The 11,944-nt window shown below is 40.2% G+C and overlaps 1 protein-coding gene across 5 annotated transcripts in view; it reads right to left on the bottom strand.

Moving 5' to 3' along the window:
- MARCHF1 (membrane associated ring-CH-type finger 1) overlaps positions 1-11,944 on the bottom strand; it is a 922,254-nt gene that overhangs the window by 43,375 nt on the left and 866,935 nt on the right. The gene's annotated exons all lie outside the window — the stretch shown is intronic.

Genomic DNA, 11,944 nt, shown 5'->3' on the forward strand with positions numbered 1-11,944 from the left:
CAGAATGGTTAAAATCAACAAGTCAGGAAATGACAGATGCTGGCAAGGATGCGGAGAAAGGGGAACCCTCCTACACTGTTGGTGGGAATGCAAGCTGGTGCAACCACTCTGGAAAACAGCATGGAGGTTCCTCAAAATGTTGAAAATAGAACTTCCCTATGACCCGCAATTGCACTACTGGGTATTTACTCTAAAGATACAAACGTAGTGATCTGAAGGGGCACGTGCACCCAAATGTTTATAGCAGCAATGTCCACAATAGCCAAACTATGGAAAGAACCTAGATGTCCATCAACAGATGAATGGATCAAGAAGATGTGGTATATATACACAATGGAATACTATGCAGCCATCAAAAGAAGTGAAATCTTGCCATTTGCGACAACGTGGATGGAACTAGAGCGTATCATGCTTAGCGAAATAAGTCAAGCAGAGAAAGACAACTATCATATGATCTCCCTGATATGAGGAAGTGGTGATGCAACATGGGGGCTTAAGTGGGTAGGAGAAGAATCAATGAAACAAGATGGGATTGGAAGGGAGACAAACCATAAGTGACTCTTAATCTCACAAAACAAACTGAGGGTTGCTGCGGGGGAGGGGGGTTGGAAGAAGGGGGTGGGGTTATGGACATTGGGGAGGGTATGTGCTTTGGTGAGTGCTGTGAAGTGTGTAAACCTGGCGAATCACAGACCTGTACCCCTGGGGATAAAAATATATGTTTATAAAAAATAAAAATTATAAAAAAAAAACAACAAAAAAAACAAAACAAAACAAAAAGTCAAGTATGAGTCTAGAGGAGTGTTTTTCAAAGTGTCATCTGGGGACCCTTTTGAGGGACACTTTCAGGTGTCAAAGTTATTTAATAATAATTCTTAAAGATTTGTGAATGGTGAGATATTACAGAGGGTGTGTCATGTACGATCAACAGACAGAAGGCACAAGCAGATATGGGATTTCAGTTGTCTTCTATTAGGCCAGGCATGTAAGAGATCTGTGAAATGTAAACCAATGTAACTCTTCTCATTAAATATTTTTGTGCTTTGGAAAAATATAATTTTTCATAAAAATAGATTTACCTTAACATGCAAATGTTTCTTGTTACTTTTAAATGATTTCATAAGTACATATGTGAATATTTCTAAGTTTCAGTTTCTAATATGGTAGATATTGATAGATATAACCCATATAAACCAAAGCTATTTGGTGTCTTCAATAATTAGTAAGAGTGTAAGAGAAGGCCACAAAGCTTGAGTAATCAATACATTTCTGTTGCATTTTGAAGATAATGTCCTTTCATCTCTTTGCTTAAGATGTACCTACCTTATTTTTTTATATCTTTCACTGTATCTATGCAAAGCCTTTTAATTTTATTTCTCAAGCAAATCGGATATCCTATCAAGCTGATTTTTTTTTTCCCCCAGGGACCTCTAACCCTGAGACTTCTACTTTATTGTCCATTCTGAGCTGGTCACTGTCTTGGTCTCTCTCTCTCTCTTTTTCTTTCTTTTTTCACTCCTGCTCTCCCCTTCTTCACCCTTCCCAGGGGTGATTGTTTCCAAATAGTTTAGAAATGTTTAGTGCACAGCCTTTGTCGTGGAGGCTCCTCTGCTCCCGACCCCCGCTATGTTGCTTTCTTGTACTTCTCCAATCATCCAGTTTTTCCTGTATCAAGCCCCTTATTTTGCTGAAACCCTCCCTTGAAAAGTTTCCTAAGAGGGCATAGGAAGTAAACTTTTAGAGTCTTTGCATTGCCTGAAAACCTTTATTCTATTCTTATGTTTTATAGGTATACCTGTTTAGTACTCAGGTTATGGTTGAATATTTCTTTAGAATATTCAAATTCTTACTGCGTAGTCTCCTAAGCATGTGTGGTTGAGCAGACCGCCATAACTCTGATTACAATGGAATTCATCAGAAGCCCTTTGAAAGCTTCCAGAATTTACCATTATTTATTCTTTGTATTCTGAATTCTTACAATTTTTACCTTTAGCTAAGTCTTTATTCATTTGTGCCAGATAATCATGCCCTTCATTTTTCAGAAGCCTCCTATATTACTTCTTTGATAATTTTCTCTGCTTCGTTCTTTACTCTAAATATCTGGGAATTCTCTTTTTCTTTTCTTTTCTTTTTTTTTTTTTTTTTTTTTTTTAAAGATTTTATTTATTTGTCAGAGAGAGAGAGGGAGCGAGAGCGAGCACAGGCAGACAGAGTGGCAGGCAGAGACAGAGGGAGAAGCAGGCTCCCTGCCGAGCAAGGAGCCCGATGTGGGACTTGATCCCAGGACACTGGGATCATGACCTGAGCCGAAGGCAGCTGCTTAACCAACTGAGCCACCCAGGCGTCCCTTTCTTTTCTTTTCTTAAAATTTTATTTGACAGACAGAGATCACAAGCAGGCAGAGAGAGAGGGGGAAGCAGGCTCCCTGCCAAGCAGAGAGCCTGATGCAGGGCTTGATCCCAGGACCCTGGGATCATGACCCGAGCCAAAGGCAGAGGCTTTAACCCAGTGAGCCACCCACGTGCCCCATTTTTTCTTTTTTTAATCTGAGAATTTTCTTAACTGAATTCTAGACTACTTTTATTAAGACCTTTAAAAAATTTCTTTACTCAATTTTTGCCCTTTTATTTTAGTTTCTGAAATATTTGCTCGACTTGCTTTTCCAAGTAGATCACTAAATGCTTTTTATTAGGTAATTCTAAGGGATTTCTTAAAATCTATGCTTTCTTGGCTTCTAAATTGATGGGAACTTGAAATATAAATATGCAATTTAACCAATTAAACTTTCTTTGTCAAGTTCTGATACGAATCCTATGGCAGTTTCCTGAAGAATCCTTAAGACACGCACTTTCTCTCCCAATGGAAGTCTTTAGGTATCACTTGGGTTGTATGTTACAAGTTTTAAGCCTGACATCCTCTAATTTTCCCCAAAATCTAAATGTTTTATGAAGGAGATAAATGTTGGCCCATAAAGAGCAAGACTTGTTAATTTGTCATGACTTTGTTTGGGGTGTCTCGTTGTATGTACGTATGTATGTACGTATGTATGTATGTACGTATGTATGTATGTACGTATGTATGTATGTATAGCATGAGTTGGGGAAGGGGCAGAGGGAGAGAAAGAGAGAGGGATGATCCCACAGCCTAGATCATTATCTCTTCTGTGAGGTGGTCTGGCTAAGAAGGGCTGGCTGACATGGTCTTCGGTCTTTCTGACTCAGCCACACAACTCCTGAGGAAGGTCCGTGATCCAAGTCCTGATCATCAGGAAGATATTTCCAAACACCCGTAATGGGTAGACTCAGGTTAAAAGAGACCAAGCTTAGGGATTAATCTGCACACAAAATAATCATGGCCCGCATCTTCTGACTCCCCGGGTGAGGCATACAGTTGCACAAATTGGTCTAGGGATGTCCCAAGGAAGAGTGGTCTAAGGGAGACAGGGTCACTAAGTATCCTTTTACCTCTTTTATATTTTTGAATTCCAAATAAAATCGCATTAAAAAAAGAGGAGAGGTCTATCACTTTATACAACTTCAGAGACCAGTTGTCATCTCAAAAGATACTTTTAACTTGAAAATTCTGGGACCATTAAAAAATACTGAGAAGTTGAAATTAAAGTCATTTAAAATTTACATATAGAGGTAGTTAACCTGTCTTCTCATCATGTTCCAGAGACACTGCTAAATGCTTTACATGTACTATTTCATCAGGTCTCTGAACAGCCTTACAAGGGGGTACATGCTTTTGTTATCTCCACTTAGCACAGGAGGAGACATGGGTATACAGAAATTTAGTCACTTGCTACAATGACCACGGTCAAGGTCACAAACCCTGGCAGACTGACTCCAGAGCTCAAGTTCTAGATCATCACACTAGTCAGAGGAGGTAAATGAAAATAACCAGACTATTGGATAAGTCTTCAAAAAAAAATATTTCAATGAATCTATTAAAAAGATTAATTACTCTATCAGGTGTTCATAGGCAAACAGCTGCCTGGTACACTGAACACAGCCCTTTAGAAGGTAAGCATAAAATAAGTTTTGTTCAACTATGCCAGGCAAGGCTAATTGTTTTAACATGTTTTATGAACTCCTGAAAAGTTTTCAGGATGTTGATGTGTTTCCTATCTTAATTCTGCTTATTTTATTAATTTGCTCAGCACATTCCCTATAAACTGGCGAACTTTTTTTTGTTTGTTTTTGTTTTTTTAGATTTATTTATTCATTTGAGAGACAGTGAGAGAGAGAGAAAGAGAGAGAGAGAGAGAGAGAGCACAAGCCGGGTGAAGGGCAGAGGAGAAGCAGACTCTGCTGAGCAGGGAGCATGATGCAGGAGTGTATCTCGGGACTCCTGGATCATGACCTAAACCAAAGGCAGACAGCCAACCAACTGAGCCACTCAGATGCCCCTAAACTTGCAAACTTAAACCAGCATAACTCTTATCTGGATGACTATACATTAGAAATTACTGGGCTACAAATTAATCAATGCATGTACCCCTGAACTAATTCAGCGCAGGATAAATAGTTCATTGAAAATGTGCTTGTTACTCTCTTATTGGCCTTAAAGTAAATTCAATCCTAAATACTGATTGAGGAAGACTGGAAAAGTGAACTTGCTAATAACAGAGAGCTGCCAAAGAAAAAAAACACTTTGTAGGAATTCACGGCTTACAAAGTACTTTCACGTACATGATTTTATTCCCCTGTAGAATCCTGAAAACTTGGCAAAGAGGGTGTTATTGCCATCCTCTACCTTCCATTTTTCCAATAGATCCCATTTCAGGACACAAGACTCACCGAAAGCCACAGAGAAACTTTACTGTGGGTGTGACTCCAGCTTTCCAGACTCTCACTTCTATCCGGCAGAGATCATGAACTCTTGGTTTGTGGGCTGATTCTAGCCTTCAGATCTGTTTTGCTTTGCCTGGATGGTTTTCAAGTTTGAAGTAGTTACTGTTATTTTTGAAAATCAGAAGAGATACATTAAATCTAGAATTTGGGCTTCATCTGACAAAGCAGTTGATTTGGCAACAGGCCATGAGAGATGAGTGGTTATGACTCTGTTTAGAAAAGGCACATCTATTCAAAATGCCATAGTTTTCACGACACCTCATCATATCTCCAGGACTGAAGTATTTGTCATTTATCATCATAAAATCAGACTGCTTCATTCATTTATATAAACTGTTTCCTGATACAAAGTAAATTATCTGTGGGAATGAGCAGCTTTCCGCAGACACTTGGTAATTTTTCTCAGCCAATGTGGACGGTGTTATCTGTGTGTGCCTTCCTAACTCTGGTTCCTGGCATTCGTGTGGCAACTTTTTCATCTTAATTTCTTTTTTGAATTGTTTCCCTGATGGAACAATGAGGTAGTTGAGAAATGCAGACTTTTTTCCACCTAGAAATAATTATCTCCTGTACTATTTTTAAGTCTCTTTCAAAATATTACAACTAACTTGTTTTCAAACTTCCTGCCTTCATCTCTACCCCACAAGATTATAGCTTCCCTAAGACCCCAAAATTTCCCTTGTTCATCACTGTAATCTCAGCACCAGGGACAGTGACTGGCACTCAGGAAACACCTGGTAACTGACTGACTGAATGAAGTTAGGAGTAGTGAATCCTAACTGAGCATTGCTGGAACCTCTCCGTGTGGTCCCTCAGACACAGCTGGCTGTTGGGATGGTCTTATATAAAAAGAGCCCAGTAGGAGATTACCAGTGTCTTAAGAGATAAGTCACTACCCAGATGCTGAAAAGCTCTGGCTCAAAAATTCGTTAGTGTCTTTTATTGATAAAAATACTCCGTTCAAATTTCAACTTCTGTATTAAACTAGCTTTGCATTTACAGAAACACTAGCTTTCAAGAAAATATAATTATCTTTCTTAGACTCAACTATGCTAATTTGCTTGGGCCTTCAATCAACCTGTTTTTTTTTACTGTGCCAAAAAGAAAATGGCTTACAGCCCAGCCCGCCTGCCTCTTTTCTTAGGGTCAGAAATCTTCCAAGTGTGTCTTGGGGCTGCAGAACAGCTTTGTTGTCAAGAACTGCTCGAATCTAATTTACTTTAGCCTTTAACCACCTGCTTGCAACTCGTAAGAAAAAAATGAAGTGTGGTCTGGCCCTGACATCTAGCTTCTACTCACTTTTTGGCACCCCTCCTCCTCCTCAGCCATCCTCAAACTCTCCTCTCCTCTCTCTGCTTCTTTCCTCCTCTTTCTCTTCCTTCTCCCTCTCTTCGCTCCACGTCTTCCTTTAGTCATGCTTTTTAATGGTTTTCTTTTTAAAAATATATAGTATATCTTGTTTTTCTCACCATGATCTGCTTTAAAGGGTAACAGGCAAGATGAAGAAAGCACATATGTTCCTTCTTTTAGGACTCGGACCTTGGACTTCTGTTTACTGGGCATCCTGAGCTGGGAAACTGTTTGAGTAGGCAGTTGGCCTGGAGGCTGGCCAAAGGGGAGCCATGGTCTGCTGTGGGGAAAGTTAAAGAACTGTCCTGGGAGCATTCCAAAAAACGAAGCCAGCAGGAAGCTGGATCAAATGGGAGAGGCTCAAGACAAAGCAGGAGGCTCAGCAAGTAAGGGAGAAAAGGCATGAAACCCTGCTCCCCAAAGTTCTCCTCCCAGGTTTATAAATATTCCACTCCCTCCTTAAACATGTCAATAAAAGACAGAGACCCAAACCTGAGTGCAGCTCTCCCTTGAGCTCACTCACCCTCATATCTCCAAAGAATACTCTCATTTGAGTAAACTTTCCTACCTGCACCACTCAACTGTTGTGTGTCTGGTATCCCTGGGAATTCTTTCCTTCTTTCTTTTTTTTTTTTTTTTAAGATTTTATTTATTTATTTGAGAGAGAGAGACAGCAAGAGAGAGTGGCTTAGTGGGTAAATTTGCCTAATTCAAGGCGAAACATTCCTATGCAAGATAATAAAGAGCACAGTATGCTGAGGCAGTGGGTAGCATAACAATGTGGGAAACAAAAGAAGAGGAGCTACTGGATGGTAGAGAAAGATAGAAAACTGGAAGGGAGATGGCTCCTGAGAGATTAGGTCTCTATGGAGTGAAATCTTTCAGACACCTATCTTATTAAAATGTGGATAATATCACACAAGCATGTTGAGGCTTGGACAACAGAGCCAGACACCATCATTCCAGACAGATGTCAATCAAGGTCTTCCTCATTTTCCTCCTCCTTGTCAGTGAGAAAGAAAGCAACTTGATTTGGTTTAAAATATTTGCTTTGGAAAAACAGTGTTGATTTCTTTGTTCCTTAATTCAAAAAATTAAACCAAAAGTTTAGGAGAAAATTTTTCTTAGATTTTATGCCAAGATTTGAGGAACTGGATAAATGAATTAAGAAATAATGCCAGCTGGGGCGCCTGGGTGGCTCAGTGGGTTAAGCAGCTGCCTTTGGCTCAGGTCATGATCTCGGGGTCCTGCGATCCGATCGAGTCCCGCATCCGGCTCTCTGCTCAGCAGGGAGCCTGCTTCCTTCTCTCTCTCTCTCTGCCTGCTTCTCTGTCTACTTGTGATTTCTCTCTGTCAAATAAATAAATAAATAATCTTAAAAAAAAAAAAAGAAATAATCCCAGCTGAGAGAGAACAATCTTAAATTGGAGGAAAATTTAAATATGGCAGTAATTTAAAACTCAATTGTTATGGCATCTTAAGAAAACCTAAAATGAAACACAAATATAACTTCTTTCTCATTAAAAAACACTCAGTCATAAGATGATGCTTTGGGGAAATCTTTATTTGTAACTGTGTGTGTGTGTGTGTGTGTGTGTGCATATGCTTCTGCACGGTTTAACTGGAAGCTTTTATGCTTTCCATATGGATCATTGTAATACTGATTCCCTCCTCTTTTTTTTTTTTTTTTTTGGTTGAGCTTTTGGAAATATCTTTTTTTATTTATATAAATTATTTTTATTAACATATAATGTATTATTTGCCTCAGGGGTACAGGTCTGTGTGATACGCTCCTTTCAACCATAGTTATGTTTCATATATCAAAATACAAAGTATATAAAAGAAGTTCCATCTCCTATGTCCCTGTCCTTGTCAAAATAAAAATGTATTTTTGCAAGGATGGAATTGTATCCTGTTAAAGACTTCAATAGCAAATCTAATGAAAATTAAGTGTTTCTTTTCATACCTAGAATAGTAACACAAGGTGACATTCTTACCAAGCAAAGTGAGGTTATATTCTTCAAGCAATAATTTTCAAAGAGAGAAACAGAACTGAAGTAATATATAATTGGATCTACTAATAAGGAAGTGCTGAGGAGAAATGCTCCAGCCAACAGTGATTATTCAGGAATTGGTAAAATCTCTTCTGTGATGCCCTCTGACAAATCCTGTTCTATATTCCCAATTCTCTTTACCTGATGTGCTGGATATCCAGTTGCTAAGTAATATCTTCTTGATTTGCCTAGGTTATACGAATCATGGATAACAAGTGGAAAGTCATTCTGCTATGTACTTGTAGTTACTGTACAAAAAGAAATCCTTTTATATGGACAGTCTCACAAGACCAAACATAGGATGGCATGCTCTCTTTGAATTACCTTTACCATTCCCTCTAGAGTTACAGAAAATTATCGATCCCCACACAGCCATCCACTGATTACCATGCCTTTCAAATTTATGACACACTATGGTAAGTAATTCAACTTTCCCCATCCCTCCTGCAGTGGATGCTGTCTGGGAGCTGGGTTTTTTCTATCTGGCTCACTACTGAACACAACTGGCCCATAGCAGATAGTACAGTGAGTACAGTGAATGAGTGACCTGGGCATGACTGGAACTTTCTCAAAACAATCATTCAGAACACAGTTTGCCACTGGTTGGAGTTCACATCTGCCTTGAGGGAGGGGAGGACTGTGTTCATGGATGGAAACTTCACAAAGAAAGAAGCTCTTCTGCTGCCTAGAGAAGAGTATTTCCATTTTGAACAGACTATTCTACAGTATGGATCCCAGCTTGCTAAAGTCTTCTTGTTTTTGAAATTTTGAAGACTAATCAACTCCTAGTATTCTCTCAAAAGACAAAAGGATGAGGCCATATGATAAATCCTAAGTATTTATTAGAAAAAGCCCGAGACACTTGTATTTTTCATCTCATAACCATTTCATGTTAGACATGCTGGCATTACTCTCTACTCACATTTAATACTAATTTTAATTAAAATATCAATTGCCTTTCTGAGGGCATGGTAGATACTGTTTTTAGGCAACAGGCTTGAGCAATAGAAACTTGAGCAAGGCAGAAGGGCCCACAGTGATGACTGAGCTGATGCAAACAGGCTCATGAAGCAACCCACTGTGAAACAGCCAGAGACCCTAACTGACCAGTGACAACCAGACGCAGCTCCTGAGATGACGAAAAGAGAAAATGTCCTGCATCCCCATACTCCTTCACTTGGCCCTGTAACTGCTGCCCTCACCCCCACCTCCGGGCGGACAGTCTCTCACAAGTAAAGTCTTGTCCCGCCCGCAGCTCCCCTGTGGTGAATTCAGTTTGCTTTTATCTCCTCTGTTCTGCCTATAATGGATTCTTTCACCACGTGCGCCACAGCGTCCATCAGGCCGGATGTCCCACAGGCACGAGCGTGTTACCCCAAGAAAACAAATATAAACAAAACAACCCAAAACAAAATAAAAAGATTTTAGTAGAAAAGATAATGCTCCAGTTGAATTGAAATGCTTTTGTTTTAATGATCTCTGTTGGGCTGGCAGGAAGGACTACTAAAGATGGCGAAAGCTCCCGCCAGAAGACCTGAGCTCGGACGGGAGAACAAAGGCCCAAGCAGGAATCTGAGACCCCCGCCCCCGGGCTCCTGTGGACCAATGGGATCCCGATGAGCAGGCGGGATATCCAAATAAGGGAAACTTGCCAAAAGACCCCCGAGCTTTCCCCAAGACCCCTTAAAAGCTCCCTCCTCCCTGCCTTGGGCGCGACTTCCACCACTCTGCTCTGCAGAGTCCCGGAACCTCGCCCGAGGGTGCCCACCTCCTCCCGCGCAACTTTCCTGGCTCGCCTTCTCCTGAACCCTGAAACTTCGCTGGAGAGTGTTTTTAATAAATCTTGCCTTGCACCCACTTTGCCTGGTGTTGTGTTTATCTCGCCGGAAAAACACTTTACAATCTTTGTTGTTTTGTGGTGTACTTATCTTTTCCCTTCCCGCAGCTATCCGCGGAGGAGCCCTTCGCACTCCGCCTTCTCCCTGAAAGAAGCCCTGAGAAGTCAGGGAAGTGTTGGCTGCAGACTGCGCCACCCCGGGATAGAGAAATTTGTTGTGAAAAGCTTAGGTGGTTCATTAGGACAGTGTGATTTTGAAAACAAAACAATTTTCTCAGAGTGTTCAAACTGCACTTGGGGCTCATGTTATCATGGAGGAGAAGATGACAGAGCCAACAGGGTGAGCCAAATGATGAGTGCGGATATTTTTGTGCAAGTATAAAGGAAACGTTATCAAGACTCATACTAGGGCAGAGATTTCCATTGCCTCCGAGCATGCGCATATGTATTTCTGAAGAAATGAAACAGCAAATCTGCACCCCCCAGAACTGGGCTCTGATTCGAGTAAAACATCCTGGAGACATCTAAACCATATTTGCTGAGGGCCTTTTTTTTTTTTTAATCATGTTATTCCAAGTAAAACTGAGAATTAAAAAGGATGCCAAAGAGAGGCCCAGGAATTCTGGAACGATGCCAAAATATTTGTACTCACTAAAACTCTTGCCAATGATCAAAAGAGAACGTTGCAGAACTTCATCTAGACCTGGGCCTTTTATAAACCCAATTTTGTAACTCTTGATTTTTGCCCTTATTGTTTAAAGCAGAAAAGCAATAGCTATGTGAAATGTTGAATAAGGGCTCCTGAAGGAACAGAGACCTGGCAGCAGATTCTGAGAGCAGGGAGAATAAAGACAACAAAAACAGATTAAGGGTACAAGAAAGTAGACTCCGACTTCTCAAAATATGCCTCTTTGGCACATTGATTATTTTAACCTGGTTATTTTAAAAACAGCAGACATGGAAAAGCTTTAAAAGTCCAATGAAAGTTACTGTTTTGTAAGAGACATTTATGCTTATAAGGAAATCTCCATTTTTAAGCGTGTCTCCCTTGCTGTACCTGGAAGAGGTGATTCTAGAATTCTTATCAGTTCAGATGACAACAACTTCAATCTACTTAAACTTACTCTTGCATACTGGTTTTCCTGGTAACCTCCCAGAGCTGGTCTCCTTTCCCTAAGGTCTTCTTTTGTCTTCAGCTGAAGATGGTATCTAGGGTGATGGCTTTGGCCATTTCAGTGAGTTACTTGGTTTTCCTGGTCTCTCCCACGTAGAGATGTTATCAAAGTTTTGTTTGTTTTTCTACTGTTAATCTATCTTATACTGATTTAATTATCAGACCAGATGAAGGACCTAAAACGGAAGAAAGGAAATCTTTTCTGCCCCTATAAAGGGCTTTCCAAACATGCCAGGTTGGCAGATGCAGAATCAAGATGTGAAAAGTAATAAAAGAAAATCTTGTTTGAAATGAAGTCAGGAGATCAGAAGAGGGTAGCTCTCACACGCTGTACTATAGTCATCAACTACAGATCCCAACAGAAATAAAGAACCTTGCAAGTGATGCTACTGTAGCTCTTTATATTTCAGCAGGACCAAGAAAAGGTTTTTCTTCTTTCTCTCCCCTCCCCCACCTACCCGCAGGAGCTCAGCCAATGAGACAGTCACAAGTCCACCAAAGAAAAGCCACTATACTTTGAACTCCAAGTTTACTCCAGTGGACTCTTTTCTTTATTATAACCCTCTGGACATCCCCTTTTCATCTATAAAAGAGAATCCCTCCCTCTCCTTTGTTCTCTGGACTTCTATAATTTTGCTGTAGATTGCTTGACCCAAACTGCAATTATCTGCTA

Source organism: Mustela lutreola, chromosome 1, assembly GCF_030435805.1.
Source record: "Mustela lutreola isolate mMusLut2 chromosome 1, mMusLut2.pri, whole genome shotgun sequence".
Classification (NCBI taxonomy): Eukaryota; Metazoa; Chordata; class Mammalia; order Carnivora; family Mustelidae; genus Mustela; species Mustela lutreola.